Source organism: Arvicanthis niloticus, chromosome X (genome assembly GCF_011762505.2).
Source record: "Arvicanthis niloticus isolate mArvNil1 chromosome X, mArvNil1.pat.X, whole genome shotgun sequence".
Classification (NCBI taxonomy): domain Eukaryota; kingdom Metazoa; phylum Chordata; class Mammalia; order Rodentia; family Muridae; genus Arvicanthis; species Arvicanthis niloticus.
Window position 1 is genome coordinate 44,012,631 of NC_047679.1, and position 15,300 is coordinate 44,027,930.

The 15,300-nt window shown below is 35.6% G+C and overlaps 1 protein-coding gene and 1 pseudogene across 1 annotated transcript in view; both read right to left on the reverse strand.

Annotated features, from left to right (window-relative positions):
• Il1rapl1 (interleukin 1 receptor accessory protein like 1) overlaps positions 1 to 15,300 on the reverse strand; it is a 1,244,239-nt gene that overhangs the window by 1,167,246 nt on the left and 61,693 nt on the right. The gene's annotated exons all lie outside the window — the stretch shown is intronic.
• Positions 2,980 to 3,994, reverse strand: LOC117695539 (heterogeneous nuclear ribonucleoproteins A2/B1 pseudogene; annotated as a pseudogene).

Consider the following 15,300-nt stretch of genomic DNA (forward strand, 5'->3'; position numbering starts at 1 on the left):
AGCGATGAATCTCTGCCTGAGACTGTTTAATCCTCGGCTCTAATTGCATGACTCTGGTGTGTAAGGGAAAACCTTACTGTGAAAACTGAGGATTCAAATAAAATTTAAGGATAGGATTATAGGTATAAACTAAAGACATAACCTAGTTTTCCGCAAATGTTGTAGTTGAGACTACTTTCCTTTCTAGCTTTGCTTTAAGCAAACAACTTCATATTTTCCCATTTCTCAAGCTTAAGCAATCAACAGCATTTTAATTAGGCACTCATCCAAAAATCCCAAGCCTTTCCCCGGTCACCTAGTATATTTTATTGAGTCTGTTCAAGGTACTAGAAATTGTGCAAGATTCTGAACATTAAGACAGTCTTATCTTTTCTTTGAAGAGCCATATGACCAGCTGATCCCAGTTTGTACAGAGCATTCCTTGATTCAGTATAGAAAGTCTTATTTTCTCAGAACATCACTGGTAATGGGATGACTGGTCTCTCCACTTAGAAAAGGTTTATGATCTAGATTGGAGGCATGTCTGGAAATAACACCAACACCAAAGTGCTTATAATGGTGACATTCTGAAAGTCTGTGGGAATAAGGCACTGGTTCTTTTCCTGTGCCTGAGAAGTATTTCTTACCGCTCCATAATGTCCTTATAGTTCAAACATCTTAAAATTACAACTCTCTAGCCTAAAGCCTCAGTGATGTCTGCAAGATGTCCTTTTCATTTCCTACACTGACATTCACTCAGTTTATCTTTTTTTCCTATTCTTTGCAACATTTAGGGCCATAAGCTCTAGTTACACCATTATCATACCTCATCTGGATGACTTTAGCATCTCATGTTCTCTGTTGTACTTTGTAATAAGTTTCTAGCGAAGATTAACTTTACAGACCACCTGGGATAAAACAGCATTTGAAAAATGGTTTGCTTATGGAGTAGTGAGCATTTTCCACTATGTTTATCTACAACATAACATATGCTACATGAAAAACAATTTTTGTTTAACAATACAATAGGAGTTTTTTTTAGGGGTTCAAACAAATGACTTTTATTCCTTTGCTCTGAAAAGTTGTGGGTGGGGGAAAATTAACCAAGGAAAGTGACTAGACCAATGGTGCTTTGAACTTATATTTTATTTTATCTTTTTCTTAGGATAACATTTTTTATTGGATATTATATTTACATTTCAAATTTTATCCCCTTACCCCACTTCCCCCCACCACCCAGGAACCTCCTATCCAATTCCCCCTCCTCATGCTTCTATGAGGCTGTGTCCCCACCTACCCCCCACTCCCACTTCCCCACCCTCAAATTCCCCCCCCACACTCAGTGTTCATCCTTTTTGGGACCAAGAAACTCCTTTCCCACCTATGCCCAACAAGGCCATCCTCTCCTACATATACAGCTGGAGTCATGGGTCCCTCCCTATATGCTCCCAGGCTGGTGGTTTAGACCCTAGGGAGCTCTGGTTGGTTGGTATTGTTGCTCTCCTCACGGGGTCACAAACCCTTTCTGCTCCTTCAGTCTTCTCCCTAACTCCTCCATTGGGAAACCCTTGATCAGACCAGTGGTTAGCTGTGAGCATGTGTACATGGAAACTTAACCTCTGAATGTGTCAGACTCTGGCAGACCTCTAAAGAGACAACTATATCAGGCTCTTGTCAGCATGCACTTCCTGACATCCACATCAGTGTCTACCTTTGGTGACTGTACATGGGATGGACCTTATATTTTAAAAGCAGAAACAAATCAGGCACCCACCACTTTGCTCAGCACAGCAGATTTGGCGGTTCTGTTAAGACTGCTAAACTGAGAGATGGCATACATCTACCAGCCTTGGTAAGTAGAAGGCAGTATAAACACTTTATACCCCAAACTATTGGCAGTAGTTTTAATGGGATCAAGGTAAGTGTAGAATGGAGATGTTCTTTACATGATAAGAACTCAACAAATCTAATACACTAAAATGATGATTACGTTTTGAAAGAAAATGCATAAAAGCCAAACAGCAACTTTTGAGATCTTTTTCATTCGAAGGTAATCTTAATGCTATTAAGTTCACAGATATGCTAATTTTATTATTCAATCCTAATTATCTAAGACACACATTGCAAACCTACAATTTTACGTTGCAAACCTAACTATTCTTTCTTAATGTAAGTGCTCATTTATTATGGTTTTGGAAATAGGGAGAATAGATTCCTCTTAAATTTCATATCAGGCAGTGCTTCTATACAGTTAACTGTAGCAAAATTCATACAAAATTATAATTAAATGATCTTCTTTACTTGTTAACTCACAAGGAAACACCTTTGAAACTGCATTTTGTTAAAGTTTCTGTACTAAAATGTAGAAAAACTGAACTATACCAATATTGCAAAGTTAAAAATTCCGTATGTATGTATTTATTTATTTATTTATTTTTATTCTATAATATTTTCTTACAGTCCAGTCTTTTTTTCCCTCCTGGTCTGCCCTCAGACTATCCCTCACCCCATGCCTCCCCCTTCCACCCTGTCTCCAAATGGATGTCCCCAAGTCCCCACCCTCCCCCACCAGACCTTCCCACTCCCTGGGGCTTCTGGTACCACTATCACAATCTACAGGGCAATATATACCTGATGTAATGAAACGAAAAAGACAAAAATTGACACTACATTGCTCTAATCAATACCTGACTTTCTGCAAACTGTGGCTAAGACCATTCTGAACAAGAAGGGTTTCCTACTTAAGTTGCAGTAACTTTTCTAACTATAGATTATCATTCCTTCTGTAGCAGATTTTTACAATTCCTCTAATTCATTTCAGAGGAGGATCTCACAGTATCCTGCAGCTTTTTTGACAACTCCTCTCTCTCTCTCTCTCTCTCTCTCTCTCTCTCTCTCTCTCTCTCTCTCTCTTTCTCTCTCTCTCTCTCTCTCTCTCTCTCTCTCTCTCTCTCTCTCTCTCTCTCTCATGCTAAGAACTGTAGCCATTTCTGTTGTATTTTAAAACCTTCTGCTATCATATCCACTACTTCCACCACCAGACGCATAGCCACCACCATAGGGACTGCCTGAGCTTCTTCCACCAAAACTGCCCGCCTTCAGGGGTCCATAATTTGATTGTTGTTGACCATTATAATTTGCAAAGTCATTAAAGTTTCCACCACCACCATAGTTTCCTCCACCAAAATTTCCTCCTTTATTGTAAGTATCATACCCTCCTCCTCCTCTACCATATCCAGAGCCTTGGTTTCCATATCGTCGTGCACCACCTCCATTACCTCCTCTACAATTGCAACCAGGACCACCACCATGGTTGCCCCGATCACCTCCAAATCTATTATATCCACCATCACCACCTCCATAACTATCTAGGCTGCCTACCTCCACCACTATAACCTCTTCTTCCACCAAAGATTTTTCCATGACCGAAGTTACCACCACCACCTTTAAAGTTACCTTCATAAAATTATCAGATCCATCTCCATGACCAGATCACATCTCTTGTTTAGAAAGGGCCTTTTTCACTTCACAATTATGTTCATTAATTGTATAGTATTTCTGAACAACAGTTTTATCAACTGTGTTATGATCATCAAATGTTACAAAAGCAAATCCACTCTACCTGTCTTCCATAACTTCTATACTTTCAATTTTGCCACACTTTTCAAAGTAGTCTCTCAGATTATAATATTTTGTAAATTATTTAATACCACCAACACAAATTTTCTTCACCTTTAAATGAACACGAGGCCTTACAGAAGGCTCCCTCAAAACACACCCTTCAACCTTGTGTGGCAGAGCACATATTGCAACATCTCTCTTCAACTAAAGAGTAGGTCACAAAACCAAAGTTTCTGGAACATTTTTTTTGGTCATTTCTCATTACCATACAGTCTGTAAGTGTGCCCGGTTTCTCAAAATGTTCTCTTAAACTATTGCCTGTGGTTTCAATGCTCAGATTACCAATAAACAGCTTTCTCAGCTGCTCTGGTTTCTTTGGATCATGGCCCTCCATTTTGAGATCAGACTCACCTCTTCCAACTAGAGATCTATATCATAAGGGTAAAATTTTTTATGAGTGCTTCTTGATTTCAAATATGTGTCAAATACTTAAGTTTCTTCATGCTATCTTTATTACCCACTGTAATAAAGAGTGAACATTATGATTATCTACATTTTATTCAAATGTAAAATAAGCACTGAGAAGCTGAATAACCACTTCACTTGTAGGACATAAATTCAGGACAAGGTCTGTTTTACTACCAGTCTCATGATGACATTATACTGTCCCTTATCCAGAGTAAATATATTGAACATCTTTCTAACTAAAGAATAGCATTATAGTAAAAATTTTAGTTTCCTAAGGAACTATTTTCCATAAGACATTCAAGTAGGAGAAAAATAATAATCCTGTGAATTAATGTGACTTGTTTTTAAAAGACTAAAGGAGTGATGTGATTAGTATCTCATCAATAAAAGATGAAAACATATAATACTCCAACATTTATGGCTTCTATTTTATGTGTTTTGTTTCATTAGTCATTTCATCCATCTCTATGTCTCACATGTAACTCAAATGGGACTCTAGCTTATAATTCTCCTCATCTGCCTCCAGAGTGTTAAGGTTATTAATATGTGCAGCCACACCCCAGCAAAATATATATTTTAGTGAGTTGTAAGTTGTGAACAAGGAATAATAAAGCTGACTCCCAATGGCATCATTAATGATATCTATAATAAAATAAAACTCTGAAATTCCTGATGCAAATTGTTAGCATATAACACCTGAAGTAAACGACAGCTACATACAGAAATCATATTAGTAAAATATAACTTTCCATACATGACTAAATTATACTTACATTTTCTTGTGAAAGTATTGTAACTGAAGAACATGAAAAATCTATTTGCTAGTATTAACTAACAGAAATTACTTTTATATAGTTAGAGAAAACAACTGACAGCAGAAATATGTGGAAATGACATTTGCCTAAGAGAAAGGCTTTCATTTACACCACAGATTTTTTTTATGAGTTGCTTTAAGAAAAGATACAGACTCACCTGGTTTTGTGCTGATTTAAAGATTTTTATATGTGTTACTGTGCAGTGATCCATACCACTATTCTTTTTTATCTTAATATGGTCCTAGCTACAGGGAAAACAGATAGAATTTCTAAGTAAGAAAGAATATTTTATTTTAAAACTCATTAATATGTAGCTCAGTAGTAGACTGAACACTTATCATGCTTTGGGCCCAGGATTCAATTTATTGTACACATGGAAAACTAATGCACTTTGTTTTATCCTTTATAGGTAAGCAGTTTTATTTGAGGGGTATTTAAGTTCAAGATATATATCATTAAGTTCAATTACTTTTATTAGTCCAATATACAAATAGAATTCACTGTCTTATTTTAAGAAGTTTTAAACCCACGCAGGAAGAATTGAGCCATCTTTTGTCACTGATTATTCTGCAGTTTTACCACAGAATCATTTGTTGGTGCATAATGCCACTATCTGACTTCAAAGGTATCACATACCAAAAAGGAACAAGAATGGGAATTGGGACTCATATCAAGACTACCCTAATGCTCCTCCACAGAGCAGCACCATCTGCTGGGGAAGTAACCTAACCAGGAAAGTATAGGAGACTGTGGGCCTGTGTGGGCTAGTGTGATACTTACTGTGTGGGCCAGTGTGATATTGTGTAGGCCAGAGTAGACTGGTATAGGCATGAAGCAGGCTAGTTTAGGCCCTCACAGGCCAAATCATCATAGGCAAGTTCTGGAGAGTATGTGTATGCTCCAGAAGTGGCACCCACTCTTGATTTTCTTTTTTCACATTCCCTCCCACTTCCATGACATTTGGGGATATGGGAATAATCTCATTAGTCACTAACCTCAGGAAACACACTATTTCAAATTATCTCTGCAGCCTATAAAGTACTACTTTTAAGTAACATTATCACATTCTGTAAATAGAAATTTAGGACCCTTGATGTAATTGGTATTTCAGATAGAAAACTAGGTATTTTTTAAAAATATAAGTATATGCCATGTAATCCTTGGGATATACTTACACTAAAATTTTTCTTATGTGGGAATCTGGCATTTTCACATGCTGATCAAGTAACAATCTAATTATAGTCTCCCAATTTTATCCTAGTCAGATTTTTAAATAACAATTCAAGGTTTTTCTTTGTATTATCTAAAAGGCTCTCAGTCAACAAAGCATAACCATATAATTGCATTTATAGTTTATATTTTGGCAGTGAAACCATGTTACTTGTGCCTTAGTAGAGTCTATTTATGGTTTTAAATTTATCATTGCACTAATTTGACCATGTCCAGCTCAGTGGAACAAATGTATGCTTTGTTCCAAAACTAAACATCTCCTTCACACAGTACTCATTTATGCTATGTCCATTTACTTACATGAACAAACCAGATAAGAGACATGATTTAGAGTCCAGAAAATGGTCTACAGTTCTGCTTTTCCCTTGCACAAAGGGAGGCACTTGGGAATTGCCTGTTTCACCTTTCAGTGGCTATGATGTGCTGTCATGGCAACGAGCCTGACAAGCACAATTCTCTAGTTCTCAGCAAAAGTTCATCTAACATTCCAGATTTGGTACTGAGTCAGGATAGAACCCAGCTTTTAGGTGATAAGCATGTGGAGAGAAGAGATTTATCAGGTAAGAATAATACATCATTGTGGATGAACTGGGTTAAACACAGCATGAACAGCGAAGGAAGGAATAGACAAAACCAAAAACAAAACAACAACTGCAAAAAAAAAAAAAAAAAAAAAAAAAAAAAAAAACAGTACAACTGATCACACTTTAGAAGTTAAAGCTTTAGAAATAACTGAATAACTGAGCAAGTCTAAATTTTGGAGATGAGGAAAAACTTATAGTAAAGACAGCTAAAAGTATCACATAACCAATGCAAGCCAAGAATTATTACAACTAGTCCCCTACCTGTTTTTTTTAGTCACTCCAAATACAATCTTCATTTATAAATCCAAATATAGCCTGATGTGATCTTTTTGCCAAATCAACACTGTTCACCTGGATATAATATACAAATTAGATGTGTTTTCCTTCACACTTAAATATTTCAAGAAGATACATTTTTATAGGTGACCACTGAACTTAAAGCACAATCGAATTTTCCATCACTGATACAATACAAAAATCAACATATTCTCTATAGATTTATACTTTTGCTTTAAAAGTTAGCACCTTTTGAATGCATGTGATTTACTGTCTTTCTGTCTGCAAAGAAAAACCAGTGACTATAATTATTTATATTTTTGTAATGATCATGCATTATATATGCAATAAAATACTTTGCTTGAAAGCTTTGTCTAAGTCTAGAACAGAGAACAGGCTTCGGGGTTATGTCATGGAGCAAAGTAATATGTATGTGAATGAATTATCAGGCTCATTAATCATTTTTGTACTTGAAGTGCTAAAGTGCTAATATTACACTGAGAGTGAAAAAAAAGTAATTAAGGAGTTTAATAGCTACAGTCTTTTGAGGAGAAAACAAGTTAATGCTTTTTTAAATGTTACATAAATTGGATAGTTTTGAAAATTACAAAAACTGTGTTTATCTATTGTTTAGCTCTGAATGACAGAAAACATTTTATTACATCTGTATATGGGGTCAATAGATAGCCATATGAAGACAGTTATCTAAATCTCCACATTTATAAATGAAAGTGCATGTTACTCAAAGAACAAAAACACCTATGAGGTTCTCTCCACACCCCCAAGCCTTATAATGTGTGCAGAATTATATCTCAAATGATTGATAGTGAAGGGCCAGTTTTTTGTGCCTTTGTTCACAATCCAGCACAGATAGATCCCTTTGTAAATGTAATACCAATTCCTTGGAAAAAAATGAAACAAGCGTATGTTCAAAATGCTTGATCCAGTCATTGTAGCAACCAGTCATTATAGCATTATGCAGTGGCACTTCTATAGACGCTTTTAACAGCTCGCTCTGTTACCCACTCAGGCCAGAAACCATGTGAGGATCTACAGCAACCCACATTAGGAAGTACCATTCTGAAAGCATGCTTTAGTTTGAAATTGACACAAACTCACTTCCTGACTATAAAAAGGTCATCTGCAAGCTACTGATTTCTGTCAGGAGCTCATACCCTATTGAATCCTTCCCCTTGACACTAGTGAGCATGAGGAACTTGCCTAGCTGAGGGTTGGAACTACTTGTGAATAAGACTTTCTCCCTCTCTTCCATTGGACTGTGCTTTCTTTGCTAATGATAAGTCTACTTTTAAAAATGTCTATCAATTATCTATCCTTTACATTCATTCGTTGCTTCTTTCCATCTTCATTTACATGCAGTTCAAAGACCAAGACCTTGGAGACAGAACCAGGTTTGAACTAAAATGCTGCCACTTTATGACATTGAGAAAAATGGGTCAGGTACTTTATGCAAAGTCAAGGAGATTCTGTAAGCTGGGTTTTTTCTACTGTGAAATGGCGATAGTATTATTCTCTGCACAGGGTGAATATGATTCAAAAATAAGACAAAGGGCTATAACAGGTACTTCTGCATTGCTGCTGACACACTTTATTTCTTCTGTTATCAGGTTTGTGTATGTCTAAAAGATAAAGATGATATACGTGCACTGTTTGTGTTAAATGTATTAAGAATTTTGCTTGCTGATTAGGAACATACTTGTCCTCAGAATATTAATTAAAGAGAGCCAATCAATCTAGCAACCAAGCAGGTAAGCTACAAACATCACTACATTTTGTCTCTTCTCTTTGGAGTTTTACCTGGAATCCTGGAAGTCATAATCACTCTCCTATGCCAGTTGTGACCATGACCCTTTCCAGATTTCAATGACCCCCAAAAGTAATTTCTCCAAACTAGTTCTCACATTTTCTTATTCACTTCTACACTTTACCTATTACCTCATTTTTTCCTGATATTTTGAAGCAAATTCCCCTGTACTTGCCCTCCAGTCTATCCAAATGTTCATCTTTAACATTGCTAGCCGAAGACTTTGTAAAATACAAACCACAAGTCAGGCTCCTGCTTGAAGCCTTGCTTAGAAGTTCTTAGTTGCCAGGCAGTGGTGGTGCAAGCCTTTAATCCCAGCACTTGGAAGGCAGACTCCAGCCTGATCTACAGAATGAATTCAGGGACAGCCAGGGCTACACACACACACACACACACACACACACACACACACACACACACACACAAAAAACCTGTCTCAAAAAATCTAAAAAAAAAAAAAAAAAAAAGTTCTAAGTTTATTCATTGTGATGTATGGGACGAGTAGAGAAGAGAAGGCAGGCATTCAGAAAGATAAAGCTGTTCCAAGTCTTAAATAATTGAATATTTCAAATTTGGTTGCTAAATCACAACGTATTCACACCTAAGCTACATGCAAAACCACTCTTGTATCTCTTCCATCAACTTACATGTAAATGATTAACACGTGATGTAACAGTAAGGAGGGGCCTTCCTACTCTGCAGCCATTCTCAGTCTCCTGGGGGAGGAAAAAACCTGAAAATGTCTCTCCTGCTTAGAGATCTTGCACTATTCCTTTTCCTGTAATTCAGGCATCTGCTTCTTTAGACAGGGATAAGTGTGTAGCACAACTTGATGAGAACATTGAGCAGATATTTGAAGACGTGTACCATATTTAAAATGCACAGGCTTAAAAGATAACAGCATTGTACAATACAGACTGTTCTCTGAACATCAAAATGTTTTATTATAGTACATCAAATGGCTATTATGTGACAATAGTTTTTCTTGATTATCACCAACTCGTTCTATTTATATTTGCCCTCTCAAGAATTATTAGAGTTTTAAGACAGAAAAATTGAACATTATATAGTCTATATTTTAGTTGGCGCCAACTCTTTAAAACAGATTGCTTTGTGCTTAAACACAGAATATTATAATTATAAAACCAAGTACATTTCAAAGAATATGTTCACTGAGAGATATTAATGTAGTATAAATTACTAAGCTTTTCCAGAAATGCATAGAAACTAACTTAGTGCAAGAAATTCTAACTGTTCAAAACCATTTAGATTTAACTTTGACCACAAGCACTTAATAAATTTATCAGCATAAAGTTTTCAATGCAAATTGGCTTGATCTTTTATACTATTAGCTAGACTATTACATCAATGAAGTTTGCAATTTTCTGATGACACAGTAACTACTTTGAACTGAATTTTATTCTCCTGAATATACTGCTTATTTATCTTAAAGTTAAGGATGGTGGTATAAATAATTAGGTCAAATCTTAGTAGAAATGCCAGTATTTTTATTTCAGTTTAGTGACAAACTTGCCTCCTTGGGTTATATTTTATGGAGTAATTACATACTTCACTTTAGAACTAGATGACTCATTTTCCTGTAAGAAAGAAACAGATTTAGAGGCAGGGCTCCTTGAGCTGGAAAGATGACTCAGCAGTTAGAATCACTTACTGCTCATGTACAGGACCCAAATTCATTTCTTAATACCCACATTGAGTGGCTCACAACTGCCTGTAACTGCAGCTCTATGAGATCTGGCCTCCATGAATATCCACATATGCAGTGGCAGTGAGTTTTAATATCAACTTCCAAACTTTAGACTTAACTGAGTAGATCTGAGTGTCCTAAATGATATGGGACAACTCTCCCCGAGTAAGGGAAGCACCCACGCATGGTTTGCCAGAAAAAAAGAGGTCATGGCAGAAGGAAGATTGTTAACACCCCTTGCTTGCTTGGCCATCCCTCCTGTTGGCCTAGCCTTCACTTTTGCTGCCGAATTGATTTGCCCATTGGATGCTGAGGATTCCTTCACTAAGGTCAGAAGCAGCATTTCTCAGCTTTACTATTTGACACTTGGATTGTCAGTAGTGTAAGACATGTACTGTGAGACTACTCTGACTGCTTAGGCATCCAGCCTCAAGGACCAAGCAACTACTTTATTCTCAACTTTCCTAAAGTGAGACAACTTCTGTTGCTATTTTAACATAGAATTACTTAATAAATATTTTATTATATATGTATATTAAATCTCCATCCTATTGGCCCCATTCCTCTAGAGAACCATAATATACATGTATACATACATACACACACACACACACACACACACACACACACACACACACACACACACAGACTTAAAACTGATAAAAAAAAAATAAATCTTAAGGAAAAAACAGGAAGCCTGACCAGTCTAGACCTAGAAATGAGTATAAATCATAACACCATTTAGTAACACAGAATATCTTAGGATGGAAAGAGGCCAAAGTACACATTTAGATCTGGCCCATCTATAGGTTATAAATATTATTATAGCTTACTCTGCTTTCTCCCCAACCTTTCCTTGCCAAAACTGTTTTAAAATTATACTTGCAATACTGTCTTCTTTCATTGGCCTTGCTGACTTATTCTGCATTATCTATTCCTGAGATGATGCACCTCTATATTTTCTTTAGTATAAGATAGTAGTGCCTACTGTCATCTGACATTTTCTCATCATTAAGATCACTTTTCAACTGTTCCCTAAGAACTGTGCAGACATGAAATAATCCCTTCTTAAATCTTTTCATTCTCCAAGTAAATACTTAGGAATTTTAGCATTGTTTTTGGAATATCAAAATTAGGGAATATGCATATTTTAGTTACACAATACTCTGACTGTTATTTATAAACTAAAACTTTATAATAAACAAATTGAAATTTGAGTATTTCATAGTTAATGCTTCATAGACAGTGACTACATCAAAAAACACTTACACTAAAATGTTGTAATCTGCTATAAAGATAAACTTATATAACCCCAAACTCTATCTTATTGGTTCCCTCACATTTTTGGTTGTGAGCCTAACCTTTAACAGCTGAGCCATCTCTCCAGCCCTACCTTATTTGTTCTCAATGAGTGACATTTGAAATGTGCTGTAAGTTTCAGATTTATAATCCCACTGATTATTAAGAGAGTATTCTCACTTTTCTGATGCTCTTACTTGAGTCACATAACCCATAGATTGTTAAGCACTTGACTTCAATCAAATCTGAATATCAAATATGTAAATGTCCATCTACTTATTCTGTCTTTAATCAAATTCTCTTAGAACCTAACTTGGTCAACATATTCAGTTTTTTTTTTAACCAGGAATATCTTCACTTTCCCTCAAATTTTTGTTTTCTTCATCAGTAGTATCAGACATTGTATTTAAATGTTACTAGAATAATTTGAGAACAATACCAAATAATAAAATCCAATAATCACATTTGGTGCCAAAACGTAAAGAACAATGGCAAAAGTGAAATTTCAATATCTGTCATTGTTACAGTATAAAAATGGTGAAGTTGTTTGAACTGTAAACTACTGATAATAATGTCTCTCTTTAGTGATGAAATAGGTTTAAATGTGCAAATATTATATAATCTCATACTGTTTGTTTTTAACCAAGTCTTTCTTATTCATTAATGCAAAATTATATACAATGTGCTAAGTTTACAGTAATAAACAAAATACTCCTGTAAAACATGCCCTGTGAAATTTATACTCTAGTAGGATAACAATAAAATGTACTCGATGCACTATGGTAATAGGAGATTTCAACTACGTGAAGAGGTTAGTTAAGAGTCCTAGGGGGGATAAGTAGGGAAAGTAGGAAATAATTTGCCAAACTGTTAGAAGAACGTGGGCTGAGCAAATACTTCAGTTAGTACATTGCTTACCTATCATTCATTAAACCCTGGCTTTGATCCCACTGTGACATAAATTGGGCCATGGTGAAGCATGGATATTACTCCAGCATTCAGGAGGTAGAAGAAAACTTGCAATTTCAAGGCCAACTACAACTGCATAGTATTAAGTTAAAAGTCAATATGAGACATAGGGAAAGAGAGAGAGAAGCAGGTGCTACATCCACATAGAGAGTCAAGTGAGCAGGTATGTCAAGAACGAGAATAGATCTGGACTTGAGAGATGAGCAAGGTAGATAAATAATAGCTGCATGAGTGGGGATAAGCAATGATAAGGTTGGACAAAAAAAGTGTGTGTGTGTGTGTGTGTGTGTGTGTGTGTGTGTGTGTGTGTGTGTGTGAATGACTTCTGTTTCCAATCCTCCACAACTCACAAAGAGATAATACTAACCCATGCTTGAATGGAAAATTCAGCAGGTTCTGTAGATAGCCTAGAGGCAGCAGGGGATTGTAGTCAGAACAGGACAAGAAACAGCCCAGCCCAGGTTGATAAAGGCTAAATTAAATACTGCAGCATGCTAGGATGGGACAGAAAAAGCCATAGCAAGATTCTCAGCCACAAGATGGCTTACTAAAATATTTGTCTTTTAGAAACAACAGGCTTACTAACTAGTATGACTCTTTTTCTTGCTATTCACTTTGTGTTTCTCTGTATGAGAAAGAGAATCTGAGAAACAGTCATTCTCCTTCCCATAAAGTTATAACTCAAGTGATATTCACTGAGACTTTTCATTTTTTTCATTCCTTCTCAAATATATAAAATGTACATCTGCCTGTGCTGCTGAGGAAAAATCTTTTCAGATACAAGTTTCAGCGCTTATTGTGCACTCACACCTTTACTGGCACTTGTTAACGATGAAGAAGTTATCATCTCAGCTTGTTGACAACTTGCCCATTTCCATCGGAAATTTTATTTTAATCAAATTCTACTCACAGTACATGTTGTAATTAACTGAGGTGCATTTCCTGTGACCCACACATCATTCCTAAGAAGTGTCTGATCTGGTTGATTAGGACTAGTGTGTTGCCACACATGGAGCATCAAAGGAGAATTTTTTTCTGAAGTTCAGAGAAAGAGATGTAATGAAAACAAAATATCAAAACATAGTTCCATGGTTTGTAAATTATATTATGCTAGACCACTTTTTCACCAATTCATGTTTTTGTGACATTGATAGCACATTATATGGTACACACATTTACCACTTGATTTTTCTCTCAGGAATTATGCTTCTCTGGTTTTATCAGCTCCTCCCTTTCAAGGATTTCTTATATAAGTGTGCATGTCAGGTTAATTTGTCTGGCTTCATTTCATGCAGACCAGGGTCAAGAGTTTAATTTCTTTGGATTAATTTCAGTGTTTTAAACAGAACTAAATTTGGTCCCAAAGAGACCTGATTTTCCATCTCTTCTACTTCTACTTTTTTCCCAGGTCACAAGAAAAAGAGATCTTTATTTCATCTGGATGCAAGATCCATTTAAATAATTTTATTTTAAAGCAAACTTATTCTTACTTATCTCTAAATTTAAGGATTCTGTTAGTGTTATTGGGCTTCCTGTGCTTTCTTCAGTGACAAGCACCAAGTACTTTGCCTAATGTATAACAGTTGTTAAAGACATATTAATACGTTCTTTCTCTGACTGTGACATTTTCTATCCATATATGGAACAGGCAGATTGTTAGAATCATAAATAACTGGCATAATGTCTAAAACAATCAGTCAAGCTCTATGTCAGAATTGTTTTCTTCCCACAAACACATTTGTATCTCAAATGTGTTATTTTATATTAATCAAAGCTTTAAAATTATATATATATATATATATGGTAAATCTGTTCCATATGCTTTACATGACCATAATAAAAATCACTGGTGATATTTTATCATGTAATGTACTTTGTAAGTGAACACAATAACTCCTACCTTGTAGATTTATTGCTAAATATAAATAAGTCAATAAATGAAAAGAATTGTGTACAGTGTTGTATGCAAAATTTAATCTTCCATAACAACTATTATTACTTTTTAAAGAGTTTATTTTACTGAGGAAGTGCACCAAATTATAGACTACTGAAACAGTTTAAAAGATCACTCTATAAAAAAATGAAGAGTGAGGGAAGAAATTCAAGAGGGAAGATACAGAAAGAGAGGAAGTTCCCATTTTTAAGTTCCTGAAGCAGAAAATAGTAAGTTGTGCCATACCCTGTACCAGCATAATGACCTTGGGCAAGTCAACCTCTGTAATTCCCAATTATTTTCCTTAACCCTTACGATGACTTGTCTTAGAATATAACAATTGTTTATTACACCATGGCAGTCTTCTTTAATATGATGATGGATATAAAATAAATTGTGCATTGTGTAATAAAATATAAGTGCAATTATCTGTGACATTTTATAAAATACCTGGTTATGAAATGACTTTAGGAGGTGCATCTAATTGTCTGATTTTAAAGTTTGAATTTAATGCTATGATTATCAAAGTGAGTTTTCTATGAATCTTTGTGACAGTAGAAGTATGCTAACTTGGATTCAGGTTTAACACATTT